This window comes from Magnolia sinica, chromosome 8, assembly GCF_029962835.1.
Source record: "Magnolia sinica isolate HGM2019 chromosome 8, MsV1, whole genome shotgun sequence".
In the NCBI taxonomy this organism is placed as follows: domain Eukaryota; kingdom Viridiplantae; phylum Streptophyta; class Magnoliopsida; order Magnoliales; family Magnoliaceae; genus Magnolia; species Magnolia sinica.
The window spans coordinates 59,878,276-59,895,887 of NC_080580.1; positions in this window are offsets into that span (position 1 = coordinate 59,878,276).

A 17,612-nucleotide genomic window follows, 5' to 3' on the forward strand; every position below is an offset into this window, starting at 1 on the left:
GAAAAGGTCACCTATTAAAGATCTTTAAAAAGGTTGATATAGCGTAAAAGCCATCGATAGAAAAATCAAAAGCTGAAGGAATAAAAGAGGAATTAAAAGATGAACTTTAAGACAAGTTTCATTTTGGGCTTTAGCTGTCGTGAACTCTCTTTTGGTTATAAATGTTATTATGAAAATGAAGAATTGAACCTTTGATTGTTATGAAGTTTACCTAATGCTAGAGTTTAGGAGAGAACAATGCTCAGCATTAATGTATTTTGAAACTCTATTATCTGGACTATTTTTTAAACTTCTTGAGCTTAGGGAAATTATACAATGGTTTCAAAAAACATTTCGTGTACTTTGCTCAGGAGTAGCAAAATGTTGGTTGGGGATCGTGTTGATGGTAAAATATTGCATATTATCCCCCATTTATATCTTGATTTTATGAACATGATCATGCTTAATGTCCTATTTTACTCATGTTTGTGTTGCAAGGTGAATTTAAGAGCTTAGATTGGAAAAGGTGTTAAAAGCATGAATTTGATGCTCAAAGATCACCAAGGCAAGGGATGGATCTTAGGAGACCAAGATTGAAGAATTCACATGCCAAAGATTCAAGAAAACCAAGGGATGAAGAAAGAGAATCGAAGATTTGAAGTGAAGAAAAGGAATCCTGAAAATTGTCTTGAAAACATATTCTGGGACCAAAAAAGTCTAATTCTGGAAAATTGCCAGAATAGACTTTGATTCTATCGAAGAGTGTTAGATAGTATCGAAGACACTTCGATAGAATTGAGAATTTCAGGATTTCAAGCCAAACTCGCTGGACAGTGCTGGACTGATCTTCAATTCAATCGAAGACTGTTCGATAAAATAGAAGGATATATCGAAGACACGTTGATAGAATCGAAACTATGTAAATTTGAGGCGGTTTGTAGATTTTTCCAAGTCGGTGCGAAAGGAGGTGTTGCACAACTATAAATAAGAGTCCCCAGGGCATCCTTAGGCATCATATTAGGTTTTGAGGAGTGAAGCGCAAGGGTGGAGAGCCCTCACCAAGCATTTTTATTCTCTTTCTCCTTAGTTTTTCATGTTTTCTTCTAGGGTTTTAGATCCAATCAAGTCTATGGTTGGCTAAACCTCTTAGCTAGGGCTAAGAGGTGAAGCTTATAGTGTGATAGGATGTTTCTATTGCTTTGATTCATGTTTGTGTTGAACTTACTTTAATTCTAGTTTGATATTTAAGGAATACTTTTAGTTTTTAATGATTTAATGTGATTTAAATTACAGTAGATCTGTAATAGCTTTGAGATTCTTCTTTTCCTATTTTCAGATTATGGGATTGGTAAATCCTGTTGTTTTCCATCGTCTCATGGGCATGGTTTGGTGATGGAATCCCTGCCAATTATCATAATTCTCCTCTATTGAGAATTAGGTCAAAGAAAGCTCAGATTTGATCTTAATTTCTATATCTTCCAATTGGATAGGATAGGACTCTAATTCCAATTTTGTTACTTAAATCAAGCATAGTATCACCTCGATTATTACAAGTGGATCCTTGGAAACCCTAGTTCTCACTTTTGAATTTCAGATTTAGATTCACATCTTTTTTTAGTTCTACTTCTAGTTGCTTTCAGAATACTCACAAGATTAGAATATATCTTTTGAAAGAGGAAGACGATAAAAATGCTAAAGTGGCCAGTCTCACAAGGAAAATTGAAGTCATGGATCTTAAGAAGGATAAGGCTATGTAAGTTGTTTGCGGTATTTATGCTTGCAACATACATACAACTGAAAATTGTCCAACAATACCTTCTTTTTAAGATGTATTGAATGAGCAATCGAATGCGGTAAACAATTACCAAAGACCTTTTAAGGGACCCACCTCCAATACTTACAATCCTAGTTGGAGAAATCATCCAAACTTCAACCGGAGGAATGGACAAAATGCTTCTCCTCAAGGATTCCATAAGCAGTTTCTAAATCAAGGGAAACCTCAAGATGATTTGATCTTAAAACATATTTAAGACCAAGAGTTATACAATCAGAAGATGGAACAAATATTCCAAGATATCAAAACCACATTAGGAATGCTTGCAACGTCCATGCAAAGGATTGAGCATACACTTCTTGACTTGGGGGGCGAGTATGAATCTTATTCCCTACTCAGTTTATGAACAATTGGGTCTAGGTGAATTAAAACCCACGCTGACCATATTACAACTTTTCGATCGATCAGTTCGAGTACCGAGAGGGATCATTGAGGATGTGTTCGTCCATGTTAACAAATTCTATAATCTAGTAGATTTTATCATCCTGGATACTCAACCCATCATGGATACGAGCACTTAAAAATTTGTCATTATGGGTCGTCCATGCTTTGCTACATCAAATGCTATCATTAATTGTAGGAATGAAATTATGAATATATCTTTTAGAAATATGACATTGGAGCTCAATATCTTTTTCAACATGAGCAAACAGGCAGAGGATGATGAAGATACCCACACATTAATCTGATTAATTCTTTCATGGAAGACAGAACACTTCTGTCTCTATACTATGACCCTCTAGAGACGTGCTTGGTCCCCTCCCCAAATTTAGATGATGACATGATTAGGGAGATGGATGCCATGCTTGATGCTACAACGGTACTTGAAGTTAACCTGTGGGGTCCACAATTTGATAGATTACCCCACACTGATATAGTGCCTATACCGTCTAACCTTAAGGCACCAAAGCTCAACCTAAAACCTTTGCCCGCTGATCTCAAATATGTTTACTTGGGTCAAGATGAGACATACCCGGTGGTGATTTCATCCCACCTTGAGAAAGAACAGGAGTGTGTGCTTATTTCCACTCTTATTGAGCACAAAAGGGCCCTTAGATGGTCGATTGTGGACCTCAAGGGAATTGATCCTTTGATTTGTACTCACCACATTCATCTTGAGGATAATGTGAAGACCTCCTGACAACCACAGCATCGATTAAATATAAACATGAAAGAACTGGTTAAGGCCGAGGTTCTTAAGCTATTGGATGTGGGTATCACATACCCTATATTCGATAGTCAATAGGTGAGTCCAACTTAGGTGGTTCCCAAGAAGTCCAGAATTACCATCGTAGCCAATGCCGATAATGAACTCATGCCAATTAGAGTTACCACTGGTTAGAGAATGTGCATTGACTACAGGAAGTTGAATATTATCAGTATGAAGAACCACTTCCCTTTGACCTTCATCAATCAAATCTTCAAAACACTAGCTGGTCACTCTTACTATTGCTTCCTTGACGGGTATTCGGGCTACAATCCGATAGAGATAGCCCCTGAAGATCAAGAGAAAACTACATTCACATGCCCCTATGGCACCTTTGCTTACCAAAGGATGCCATTCGGGCTGTGTAATTCCCCTGCCACTTTTCAGTGATGCATGTTGATTTTTTTTTTCTGATATGTTGGGGCAATATTTGAAGGTCTTTATGGATGATTTCTTTATCTTTAGTCCATCCTTTAGCTAATGTTTCGAAAATCTGAAAAACATGCTGAAGCGAAGCGAGGAAAAGAATTTGGTACTAAATTTGGGAGAAGTGCCATTTCATGGATCGTAAGGGAATTATTCTTGGATATATCATCTTGTCAGAGGGAATTGAGGTGGATAACGATAAAATTGATCTTATCTCTAACCTACCTCCACCCAAGAGCATACGAGAAGTGCGATCTTTCTTAGGACTTGCCAAATTTTACAGAAGATTTATAAAGGACTTTAGTCATCTCTCTCGTCCTTTATGCAATCTACTTCAAAAGGACGTACCACATGAGTGGATTGAGTAATGCCAGGAAGCTTTCACTAAGCTTAAGGTGCATGTTAACAACCGCGCCTATAATGTAGCCACCTGATTGGAGCATCCCTTTTGAAATTATGTGCGACGTGTCTGACTACGCTATTGGAGTAGTGTTAGGCCAAAGAAAAGAGAAGAAGCCCTATGTTATTCATTATGCAAGTAAAACTCTAAATCCTGCCCAAGTGAATTACTCTACTACAGAGAAGGAACTCTCAGCTGTAGTGTTCCCTTTGGACAAATTTAGGTCCTACTTGATTGGATCTAATATCATCACCTACACTGATCATGCGGCGCTAAAGTATCTTCTTTCTAAGAATGATGCTAAGCCCCACTTGATAAGATGGATCCCACTACTCTATGAATTTAATTTAGAAATAAAGGATAAAAAGGGAGTAGAGAATGTAGTGGTTGACCATCTTTCAAGACTTGATCTCCCTGATTCCCTTAAGACGGCACCCATAAAAGGTAAATTGCAACGACCTTGGAATTTTTGTGCTAATCTTTCCTTAAGTAGTTGTTTTTGGGGTAATTAGCGCTATACTCGATTGCTTGTGAAATTCGCATCAATCACTTGAAATTGTATCTGCATGGCTCTAAACGTGTAGATTAGTGAGCGCTACGTTACTCTGAAACCTGGGATCCATCGCTAAATCTAGTTGTTCTGAGGAATTTTTGAAAGATCTGGATCGGACCTGGACCGCGCGTCGAAAGTCCGATGGCGATGATCTTAGCCTTGCGGTCACCGAGTTGGGCTTGGTCTTCACCTCAAAAATCAAGTCGATCTGATGTTCTAGGTCGATTTGGTTGAGTTCGGAGTGAAGAGTGTGAGAACGGTTGGAATTTAATAAGCTTTTATGAAATCCGAGTCGGTCGCTTGTGCGACGATTTTAAGCATTCGACCGTTGGATTCTGACAATTTCACCCTCTGATCGGGATGGTTGGCCCAGGGCATATCCTAGTGCTTGTGGACGATCGAGTTTCGTGACCGTTGAATTGAGTGTGGTCCGCCACGGCTGATCTGAAGAGCCGGTCGTTACAACTCACCTGACCTAGATCCATGGTCGGTGAGCTTAAGTCCGACCTTTCGTGGTTATAGGCCCACCGAAGTGCTTCGTTGGATCGAGAAAGGCGTACTTTGGTTATAACCTAAGTATACCTTGACCATGGGGTTATTTCCATCATTTTAAGGCCTATATATAGTCCTTAAACCCTAGTTCTCATTTCCATACGAATTTTCTCTAACCCTAGCTTGGAAAGAGAGTGGAAAAGAGAGAGTTAGTGAGAGAGATTGGTTGGTGAATCATCTTGATTCTTCCTTGTTCTTCTTCACCTTTGAACCTTTACTTTGAATCGTTCCTCTGACGATTCTGAGTTCTTTTGGGGTAAGTTAAACTAACCCTAATCTGTGTTAGAGCTTAGATTAGACTTGGTGTTGTTGTATCTCATTTCTATCCTTATTTTAGGGTATTCTTGCGCCGTTGACGAAGACAACTCGTCTAAATCAGTCGGTGTTTCTTTCTTCGCTTAAGGTGCGGACTTTAAGTGTATAGGTTATGGTTTTCAAGGCTTTCAATCCCAGTTAGTGATTTATTCTTGTTATGGATGAGATTTCACATGTCAAATGTTATGTTTACATTGCTTTCCTGATATGCATGTGCTATATTGAGATTTGTGTATTCTAAGTGTATTTATAAAGTACCGTATACGTATAAAATACGCACTTATGTTTGCCATGATTTTTGGTCATGTATGTATGCTAGATGCATGTATGACAACTCCTTGGAAGAAGGAATTGTCTAAGTGCATGTATTTCAACATGCGTCATGTATGTTGTTCCATGGATGCTAAGTGTTTGTAGAAATGCATGAATGATCTACGTGTAATTGATTACACTAAATGCGGGCGTTGAGAAGTGATTCTCAATACTTCTATGGATGCGCATGATTTCCTTTATGCATTTACATTCCAAGTTATTTAAATTCAAGCATTCCTATGCTTACATTTATGTTAAATTGATATTCTTCGATGTGTATGCACCATGATTTGAGTGGTTGTTCCATTATTGTTTTACATTCCATATGAATATCTGTCGTAGTGTAGGATGTTTGGGACTATGCCTTAGTCCAAGAAATCGGTAATTGACCCTTTGGTCGTGGTTGAGATTGCTTTCGCCACGTGAGACGCATTAGACGAACCCGAGTCGTATTAGAGTTGGCGGCGGTGGTTTGGCCACGCGGAGTGTTTGCGCACTCTATGTCGTTCAATTCAACGTGCGCTCGTGCTAGTCGAGTTCGTCAACTAACCCGATTGTCCGATGTATGTTAACCATGTATGGACGCTACTGCTTGAATCTAGGGTACCGAACTTACCAGTGAAATCCTAATAACCATGGTACCGATCCGCTAAGACTCATGAGCCGGACATGGTGGTATGGGACACCGTGGTCGAGCCGTCGGCCTACGCTGGGGTGACGAGCCTCCCGTAGTGACCAGGAGCAACTAAACTCGTGAGCCGATTATGGTGGTATGGGACACTATATTCGTCCTTGTCGGCCTACATTGATTGGTGCGAGCCCTTTGTAGTGACCTCGAGCATACCGGATACCGCAAGGAGGTGCGAGCCGATCTGTGGTAGTAAGGGCATGAAAGGCGTGCATTGATTGGTGGCGAGCCCTTTGCTACGACCTCAACTATATGATCGTATGAGATGTCTAGGATTGACGACCCTAGTATGGATCACTTTTTGGATGGTGATATGAGAAAGGTATCTTAGCTTCCCAATCCTTTTGTATGAATTGGACTAATAACAACTTGGTAATCATATCCATGCACCGCATTTGCATGTGCTTTGTAGATGTGGCGCACTTTGAGGCGATGTCATGCGTAACGTAAGATGAAGACGGCGAGGGTGTACGCGTGAGGGCACGCATCATATTGCATTCATACTTGCATTAACAAGAGTACTTAGGATTTATTTAATTGTCCCGCTTTATCATTACTGTTTGATTGAACCGATAACATGTTAACCAGTGCCTTATTGTTCCACCGAGTTGATCACTCACTCCCACGTTTCTGGGGCGGTGTTTCACACCCACCAGACTCTGTCTTAGGCCCTGATGTTGCAGATGTGGATGCGACGTCTGAGGCAGAGCAGGAGCTGGATGACAACGAGGCTGCCTTCTCCTATATGCAGTTTTCAGACGGGTTCTAGCGAGCCTCGGTCTGTTGTGCGGGATCTATGGGATTACTATTTTGGGAACTGAAATGATGTAACTTGTACTTATAATTTTGATAAATAACACTTTTACACGATCTGGTTGTATATGTAATTCAGGGACTTACACTTGTACACATATTTTACTATAAGTCTTCCGCTTGCTTTATTCACTTATCCTTGAATCATATCTGCGTTTTGGCTTAATCTATCCCATGTTTATGCACTAATACAGTCAACATACATCTCTCATTAATTATGTTGCATAAGTGATGTTTTGGAACTCGGGAGCTGAGTTATGCTCGACCCCCGAATTTCAGGGCGTTACAAGTTGGTATCAGAGCATGATCTGGATTAAACCGGACCTGGGTTATGGTCACACACCGCACGTTGTCACCACTATAGTGTAATTGGGTGCGGGTCTATCATCGCTTTGTGTTTGTGCTCCGTAGTTTCTATCGGCGAAAGTTTCCTGAAAACCTTTGCCGAGATCGAGTCTGTACCCTTACCTGATCACACACAGCGACCCGAAACCTGTTCTAGACCCTCTATTAATGAGTGTAGATGGTCTACCCTCCCATTATTCATTTTTAAACCTTCCAGAAATCGCTGTTTGTATCAGATTTCTGTCAGAATGACCCGATAAACTTCAAATTACACAAGGGGCCAATCGGGGCATTTTTCGTGGGACCCAGGGGGGGAACCACATCATTTGGACCAAGGAGGACCAGGAGGACCTCGCCAAATCGGCGAGGCATCGCCGATATGTCCAGAGACCGGCGATGCCATCGCCGGTTCGGCGGGCCAGGCGGGCCGGGCCGACGCGGGCCGATCGTCCATGAGGCTTGTGTGGCCCACCCCTCCACGGTTTTCACTTTAAAACCACTCCTTTTACCTATTTCCTTTACAAAACCCTCTTCCAAGCTCCCCTTTTCTTCAACAACCTCTCCAAACTCTCTCAAATCTCTCCCAAATCTTCATCTTCCTTCCATTTTCGTGCAAACCCATCACCCCATTCTCAAATCTTCCATTCCATCGCTGATTTCTCCATCTTTCCCTCTCATTTGAGCCATTTCATTCCCTTTTTGGCTCATAGTTGTGTGGAAGCTTCACCATCTTCCTATTTCTCTCTTTCTCTCATTTCTCATGGCCCTCTTTGAGATTGTGACGGCCATCTTTTCCATTTCTTCCCTTCTTTCCTTGATGGGGAAGAAGAGAGCGCCCGTGGATGAAGCCGGGCCGAGCCGCCCAACCCGTGCACGGAGGCCGAGAGGTGCCGCTGCTAGCACGTCCGCCACGCGCGAGTTCCAGACGAAGCGGGTCCTCGATCCTCGAGCTCTTGTCAGTAGGACCTTGTTGGCGGAATTGTCGCATGGAGTCTATGAGGGGCGTAGAGTCCTTTTTGAGGCTCATGTTGATCCGCGGCTCTTTGGTGAGTTCTTTTTGTTGGAGCGCCTAGAAGGGGCTGGTTGGGGTCCCTTGTTCGAAGGCGAGTATCGCGCGAATGCTAGCACTGTTCGGGCCTTCTATGCCAACATTCGGGAGCCTTCGCTGGATCCTCTGCAGTTCAAGATTCCCTGTGGTAGCGGTCGAGTTGGAATTGTCAATGTTGCTTTGATATCCCGACTCTTGAAGGTGCCACTTGGGGAAGTGCATGCCAGCGAGAAGAATGTGGACAGTGTGCGCGAGAGGAATCGTCGCACCTGATCCTTGTGTGGTAGTCTGGTCGAATGGCAGCCGAATAGGAGTCTTTTGGCTTCTCACATGACGGACGACTTCCGCTTTGCTTCACCACATCTTTACGTTCAATGTGTATCCCAGGTGGAGCAACCGCGCAAGTGTACGCGCCCGATGGTAGATTTTCTATATCGGGTGGGCAGGATGCGAAGTTGTGTGTGCCGACGTACGTCTTGCGCCCGATTATTCTCATCGCTCGTTCGAGTAGACGGACCGAGTCTCTTCCCTTTGGCCGCCTCATTTGCAAGATCGCACATGAGTTTGGCTATAGGCTTGGAGCCGAGAAGCCGGTCCCTGTTCGCATCTCAACATGAGGACCCTAAAGCAGATGGACGTTGGATCTGTTCGGCTTGACACAGAGGGAGAGGCAGGGTCTGAGAGGGAACAGGAGAGATATGCAGACGGTGGTGCGGAGTCGGAGTAAGACGCAGAGCAAGACGAGGAAGAGATTGGGGCACAGGATTCGAGTGATCGCTCTCCTCCTGTGGTGCCAGAGCAGGGCGCAGAGCAGGTTGCCAGAGATGCCCGTCTTACACGGCTTGAAGAAGGGCAAGCTGCTTTACGCCAGGAGATGGTGGTTCTTCGAGGCTTGGTTAAGCACAAGTTCAAGAAGATGTCTCGGACTTTGAAGTCTATCCTGTGTTGCTTGCGGGATAAGGGTGCTCCGCCTCCGTCTCCTGACTCCGACGAGTAGCATCGTCGTGGCCGTCTTTGCTTTGTTTGGTGTTTCTTTCTGTGTGTAGCCGTTGTTGGCTTGTAGTTGGAGTTGTTGTAGTGTGGTAGCTGTTAGTGGTTGTAGTAGTTGTGGTTGTTTGTAGTGTTAGATGTTGTTGTTTTCATGCTTTCCTAGTCGTGATTCATGTATTGTTTGCACTACTTGTATTGCGACGATTTTGGTTAATGGAATGCATGTGGTTTGTTTTGGTGTTGTGCTGTTGTGTTGTTGTTGTGTGGATGGATTATGTGACTTAGAATCTGAAGTTGCATCCTTTGATTTAATGTAGGGATGCCTCCTAAGGGTTCGAAGACTTGGGCCCGTCTCTCTTTGATTGAGTCGTTTGCAGGGGTTCCTCCCTTGAGCGATAGCCATTCGGATCCGCAGGCGGTCCATCTCGTGTTGGTGTTGGGTCGACACCTATGGCTCCTCCAGTCACACCCTCGGTTCTGAGCCGAGCCATGCACCTTCTTCTGCTCCACTGTTGATAGGTTTGAGCAGATGATGTTGTTGATGCAGAAGCAGCAGATTCAGCAGCGATAGCAGCAGCAGCAGCAGGAGGAGTTCCTCTCCTCCATGGCTGGCATCTTTGCTCATCAGTAGGGGAGACTCCAACTGTTTCACCTATGCCTCCATGCAGGAGTGCCAGTGCAGTGTTAGTGCGGCGGCACATTCGAGCGATTCCAGCGCTTGCGACCTCCTACTTTTGCGGGTTCTCATGGACGAGGAGGCCGAGTATTGGATTGACCGCATCTCTAAGATGCGTAAGCCGCTGCACTGTCTGAGGTCGAGCAAGTTGAGCTTGCCACCTTCATGTTTGAGAAGGAGGCCGGTTTGTGGTGGGACAAGTGTGCTTCGCACTGTCGAAGAGGACTTCGTGTGGTCGTGGCGGGCGTTTGAGGCGCTTCCACGAGAAGTATTTCCGGGGTGTCGACACGAGAAGGAGAGTGAGTTCCTTCGCCTCCGCCAGGGAGGGTTGTCGGTTACGGAGTATGAGAACCGGTTTACTGAGTTGGGGCGGTATGTTCTTTAATCCTGGGTGATCAGCCGATGAGGATGCGGCGTTTCTCTAAGGGACTGAGACCTGAGATCCGATCGAAGATTTGCTGTGCTAGCATTTCTTCTTATGCGGAGCTAGTGAGCATGTCCTTGCGAGCAGAGCAGGACGGAGATAGAGCGTCCCGCATGCGAGCACCGATGCCTCCTAGGCCGAGACCGGATTTCTAGGGTGCACCTTTCCTTGGCAAGAGGCCGCGTGTTGATTCTCCTCCTAGGCGTTCGCCGCCCGCTCAGCAGATGAGAGCTGATCTGAGATGTTCTTATTGTGGGAAGGTTGGGCACTTGGACCGTTTCTGCTTTTCCTATGCGAGCCGGTGGTTTTACTCCACCGCAGAGGGTTAGCCGTCCGATGCCTCGGTTATTTCTCCTCCTCCTCTTCGATCGGCGCCAGCTCATCCTCCTTCAGACCTGCAGTGCCTAGCTTCAGGCCACCTCTGCGGCCCATGGTTCCTCCGCCAAATCGTCAGCAGGAGGCTCGTGTTCATGCGCTTTCGGCTGAAGCGCCTATGTCTGACTTTGCCGAGGTCCTTTGAGGTGACAGCGCATATAGAAGGTATTCCCGTTTCTTGTTAGTGGATACAGGTCCACTACTTCTCTTATTTCTTATGCGGCGTTAGGCGTTTGGGTTTGAGATCTGTTCCTATGCAGGAGTGACGCTTACTACCGCTACGGGGATGTCCTCGCCTTGGGCAAGCGTTGTATGGATTGTTTGGTCGATCCGGGAAGTGGATCGAACCATGTTGATTTGCTAGTCGCATCGCTTTATCACTACGATGTTATTATGGGTATGGATTGGCTCACGAGGATGCGGACTGAGATTGATTGTGAAGCTAGATCAGTGACGATCCATGGACCTGAGGGCGAGATTGTTACTTTCCCAGTTCAGGTCAGTTACCCTATTCGTATTGATTTTTATTCTTCTCTGTTGGAGAGTTCGGCCGAGTCGGCGTTGGTTAGTACGCCGTTAGTTCAGGAGTTTGAAGATGTGTTTGAGTCGATTCCTGGATTACCTCCTCAGCGTGAGATTGATTTTGCTATCGATCTTATGCCTAGTGCGGCGCCCATTTCTTTACCCACCTATCGTATGCCTCCGAGTGAAATGGAGGAGTTGAGGAAGTAGATATATGTTTTGTTTTATTTGGGTTTTATTCAGCCTTTTTTGTCTCGTTGGTGAGCATCTGTTTTGTTTGTGATGAAGATGGATGGTTCGTTGGGATTGTGTATTGTTTATCGCAGTTTGAATTTGGTAACTGTGAAGAATAAGTACCCTTTGCTCGGGATTGATGATCTGTTTGATCAATTGAAGGGGGCACGGTACTTTTCGAAGGTTGATCTGCGATCGAGGTATCATCAGTTGAGAATCAGGGATGAGGATATCCCAAACCGCTTCCCGGGTCATTATGAGTTCCTTGTGATGTCGTTGGTCTTAGCGCCGGCCGTGTTCATGGATCGATGAACAGGGTTTCGGCCGTTTCTGTTCCGATTCGTCATTGTATTTATTGATGACATCTTGATTTATTCGGCGAGCCGGCGAGCACGAGGAGCACTTAAGAGCGGTTTTGGGTACTCTTAGGAGCATCAGCTTTTCGCACAGTTCAAGAAGTGTGATTTCCGGAAAGAGGAAGTCAAGTTCCTGGGACATGTGGTGTCCAAGGAAGGTATAGCGTCGACCTTGCCAAGGTAGGTACTGGAAGCAGCCCGGTTCGGTTATCGAGGTGAGGAGTTTTCTTGGCCTTGCAGATATTATCGACGCTTTATTCGGACTTCTCGAAGATTGCCAGGCCGTTGTCGCGGTGACACGGAAGGATTTGAAGTTTGCTTGGAGTGAGCAGGCGGAGTTATTTTCAGGAGCGGAAGGACAAGTTGACGTCCGCCCTGTGCTAGTATTGCCAGCCAGGGGTTAAGTATATTATTTATACTGACGCCTCTGCGTTGGTCCGGGTTGTGTCCTTATGCAGAAGGACGGGGTGATTGCTTATGCTTCGCGTCGATTAAGGAAACACGAAGAGAATTACCCTACGCACGACATGGAATTGGCAGTTGTCATCTTCGCATTAAAGCTTTGGAGACATTACCTTTATGGTGAGGAGTTCGAGCTCTTTTTGCGACCACAAGAGCCTTAAGTATATTTTCACGCAGCGTGATTTGAATATGAGGCGGCGCAGGTGGATGGAAACATTGAAGGACTTCAAGTTCGATGTTTCTTACCATCCTGGTAAGGCGAACCTTGTGGCGGATGCGTTGAGTCGCAAGAAGGCTTTGGAGTTTGCGGCTCCGCTGATAGCCGAGTGGGAGATGTTGGAGTTCGTGCGCGATTTTGAGCGGAAGCTTAGGTGGTTGGGCCGTATGAGGTTATCGCACACATTCGTTTACAGCCCGTTATCGACATCGTTGCAGCTCAGGCGGATGATGAGCTTTTGGTGAAGATGAGGCGGCGGGTTGGTACAGATGAGATCTCCGACTGTTAGTTCCGATGGGGGCCTACGTTTTCGTGGCCGGTTATGTGTCTGACATCCCTGACTTGAGGCGTGAGGTTCTCGAGTTAGCCCATAGTTCTAAGCTTGCGATGCATCCAGGTAGCCGAAGATGTATCGGGATATGAAGAGGTCTTATTGGTGGGACAATATGAAGGTCAAGTGTTGAATTTGTTTCTCGTTGTCTCACGTGCCGGTAAGGCAGAGCATCGCCGACCTCTGGGTTGCTGCAAGCCCATAGCGGAATGGAAGTGGGATTTCATCTCTATGGATTTTATTTATGGCCCAGGACGAGAAAGGGATTTGACTCTATTTGGGTGATCGTCGATCGATTAACGAAGTCGGGCATTTCTTACCGATCGAGTCACTTACTCAGAGGAGTTGGCTAGGTTGTATATCAAGAGATAGTGCGTCGCATGGAGTTCCCCGAGATTGTGTCGAAGAGACACGCGTTTTAATCTATCTTACGGACTCGTATCCAGGAAGCGATGGGTGTGGAGTTGAAATTCAGTATCGCATTCCATAGATGGGGAGACGGAGCGCGTGAATCAAGTCCTGGAGGATATGTTGCGAGCTTGTGTTTTGGATTTCAAAAACAGTTGGGATGATTGTGCCTCACCGAGTTCGCGTATAATAATAGTTTCCGGCGAGTATCGGCATGGCTCCCTTGAGGCGTTGTATGGTCGCCGTGCGAGCACCACATTGTTGGGCGGGTGAGCGTAGTTTGCTTGGCCCCGAGTTGGTGCGGGTGACTTGAGAAAGGTTGACATCATTCGCGTCGACTTCGCGGGAGGGGAGAAGAGTTATCGTACGGCGTCGACCGCTTGAGTTGTAGTGGGAGATCATGTTTTTAAGGTCTCTCCTATGAAGGGAGTTTTGCGGTTCGGTAAGAAGGAAAACAGGCCGAGATTTATTGGTCCATTTCAAGTTGGATCGAGTGGGAGCGGTAGCTTACCGCCTTGCTTTGCCCACACCTCTTGCGGGCGTGCATAACGTATTTCATATCTCTATGCTGAAGAATACGTTCCTGATCCTTCGCATATTATCGTTGGGAGCAAGTGCAGTTAAGTGAGGATGCCACTTATGTACTGCAACCGACACGTATTCTGGATAGAAAGGAGCAGGTACTCGTAGCAAGGTTATCCCTCTCGTGAAGGTGTTATGGTCGCATCATGGCGTAGAAGAGGCTACTTGGGAATCTGAAGCTGAGGTCAGGAAGACCTACCCTCCTCGAGGATTATATGAAGGTATGAATTTCGAGGACGAAATTTTCTTTAAGGGGGTAGATTGTAACGACCTTGGAATTTTTGTGCTAATCTTTCCTTAAGTAGTTGTTTTGGGGTAATTAGCGCTTTACTTGATTACTTGTGAAATTCGCATCAATCACTTTAAATTGTATCGCATGGCTCTAAACGTGTAGATTAGTGAGCCTACGTTACTCGAAATCGGGATCCATCGCTAAATCCTTGTTGGGAATTTTTGGAAGATCGGATCGGACTGGCCGCGCGTCGAAAGTCCGATGGCGATGATCTTAAACAATAGCCAGCGTTTGTTGGTCTTCACCTCAAAATCAAGTCGATCTTCTTGGTCGATTTGGTTGAGTTCGGAGTGAAGAGTGTGAGAACGGTTGGAATTTAATAAGCTTTTATGAAATCGAGTCGTGTCCTTGCGGACGATTTTAAGCATTCCAGTTGGATTCCCCAATTTCACCCTCGATCGGGATGGTTGGCCCGGGCATATCCTAGTGCTTGTGGACCGGATCGATTCCGTGGCCGTTGAATTGAGTGTGGTCCGCCACGGGTGATCTGTAAACCGCTTGACCTAGATCCATGGTCTGAGCTTAAGTCCGACCTTTCGTGGTTATAGGCCCACCGGAAGTGCTTCGTTGGATCGAGAAAGGCGTACTTTGGTTATAACCTAAGTATACCTTGACCATGGGGTTATTTCCATCATTTTAAGGCCTATATATAGTCCTTAAACCCTAGTTCTCATTTCCATACGAATTTTCTCTAACCCTAGCTTGGAAAGAGAGTGGAAAAGAGAGGGTTAGTGAGAGAGATTGGTTGGTGAATCATCTTGATTCTTCCTTGTTCTTCTTCACCTTTGAACCTTTACTTTGAATCGTTCCTCTGTTGATTCTGAGTTCTTTTGGGGAGTTAACCTAACCCTAACCCGTGTTAGAGCTTAGATTAGACTTGGTGTTGTTGTATCTCATTTCTATCCTTATTTTAGGGTATTCTTGCGCCGTTGACGAAGACAACTCGTATAAATCAGTCGGTGTTCTTTCTTGCTTAAGGTGCGGACTTTAAGTGTATAGGTTATGGTTTTCAAGGCTTTCAATCCCAGTTAGTGATTTATTCTTGTTATGGATGAGATTTCACATGTCAAATGTTATGTTTACATTGCTTTCCGATATGCATGTGCTATATTGAGATTTGTGTATTCTAAGTGTATTTATAAAGTACCGTATACGTATAAAATACGCACTTGTGTTTGCCATGATTTTTGGTCATGTATGTATGCTAGATGCATGTATGACAACTCCTTGGAAGAAGGAATTGTCTAAGTGCATGTATTTCAACATGCGTCATGTATGTTGTTCCATGGATGCTAAGTGTTTGTAGAAATGCATGAATGATCTACGTGTAACTGATTACACTAAATGCAGGCGTTGAGAAGTGATTCTCAATACTCCTATGGATGCGCATGATTTCCTTATGCATTTACATTCCAAGTTATTTAAATTCAAGCATTCCTATGCTTACATTTATGTTAAATTGATATTCTTCAGGATGTGTATGCACCATGATTTGAGTGGTTGTTCCATTATTGTTTTACATTCCATATGAATATCTGTCGTAGTGTAGGATGTTTGGGACTATGCCTTAGTCCAGGAAATCGGTAATTGACCCTTTGGTCGTGGTTGAGATTGCTTTCGCCACGTGAGACGCATTAGACGAACCCGAGTCGTATTAGAGTTGGCGGTAGTGGTTCCACACGGAGTGTTTGCGCACTCTATGTCGTTCAATTCAACGTGCGCTCGTGCTAGTCGAGTTCGTCAATAACCCGATTGTCCGAATGTATGTTAACCATGTATGGACGCCCCTTGAATCTAGGGTACCGAACTTACCGTGAAATCCTAATAACCATGGTACGATCCGCTAAGACTCATGAGCCGGACATGGTGGTATGGGACACCGTGGTCGAGGTGTCCTGGGGTGACGAGCCTCCCGTAGTGACCGGGAGTATATAAACTCCTGAGCCGATTATGGTGGTATGGGACACTATATTCGTCCTTGTCGGCCTACATTGATTGGTGGAGCCCTTTGTAGTGACCTCGAGCATACGCTACGCAAGGAGGTGCGAGCCGATCTGTGGTAGTAAGGGCATGAAAGGCGTGCATTGATTGGTGGGAGCCCTTTGCTACGACCTCAACTATATGATCGTATGAGATGTCTAGGATTGACGACCCTAGTATGGATCACCGTTGGATGGTGATATGAGGAAGGTATCTTAGCTTCCCAATCCTGGTATGAATTGGACTAATAACAACTTGGTAATCATATCCATGCACCGCATTTGCATGTGCTTTGTAGATGTGGCGCACTTTGAGGCGATGTCATCGTAACGTAAGATGAAGACGCCGAGGGTGTACGCGTGAGGGCACGCATCATATTGCATTCATACCGCATTAACAAGAGTACTTAGGATTTATTTAATTGTCTTGCTTTATCATTATTGTTATAATTGATGCATGTGATAACTTGAGACTAATACCACCCAGAGTTGATCACTCACTCCCACGTTTTGGGGCGGTGTTACAACCAGACTCTGTCTTAGGCCCCGATGTTGCAGATGTGGATGCGACGTCCGAGGCGGGAGCCGGATGACAACGAGGGCCTTCTCCTATATGCCTTTTCCGAGCCCGGGTTGCGGCTTGGGATTACTATTTTGGGGAAATGATGTAACTTGTACTTATAATTTTGATAAATAACACTTTTACACGATCCGGCTTGTAAATTCATGGACTTACACTTGTACACATATTTTACTATAAGTCTTCCGCTTGCTTTATTCACTTATCCGAATCATATCTGCGTTTTGGCTTAATCTATCCCATGTTAAAGGATAAAAAGGGAGTAGAGAATGTAGTGGTTGACCATCTTTCAAGACTTGATCTCCCTGATTCCCTTAAGACGGCACCCATAAATGACATGTTCCCTGATGAACAACTTTTTAAACTCTCCCACCTACCTTAGTTTGCCGACAATTCAAATTATCTTACTAAAGATTTCACGCCGAAAAATTGGACTGCGCAAGATAAGAAAAAATTCTTCGCTGAGGTACGTAAGTTCTTCTAGGACGATTCATATTTGTTCAAATATTGCCCAGACCAAATTCTAAGGACATGTGTGCCAGGCAATGAACACCAAAGGGTCATCTCCTTCTGTCACTCTGAGGCCTGTGGTGGTCACTTTTCTGCTAAAAAGACCACAACCAAAATTCTACAGTGTGGATTTTACTGGCCCACTATGTTCAAGGACACTCATGAGTTCTGCAAAGCTTGTGAACGTTGTCCCATCAAAATA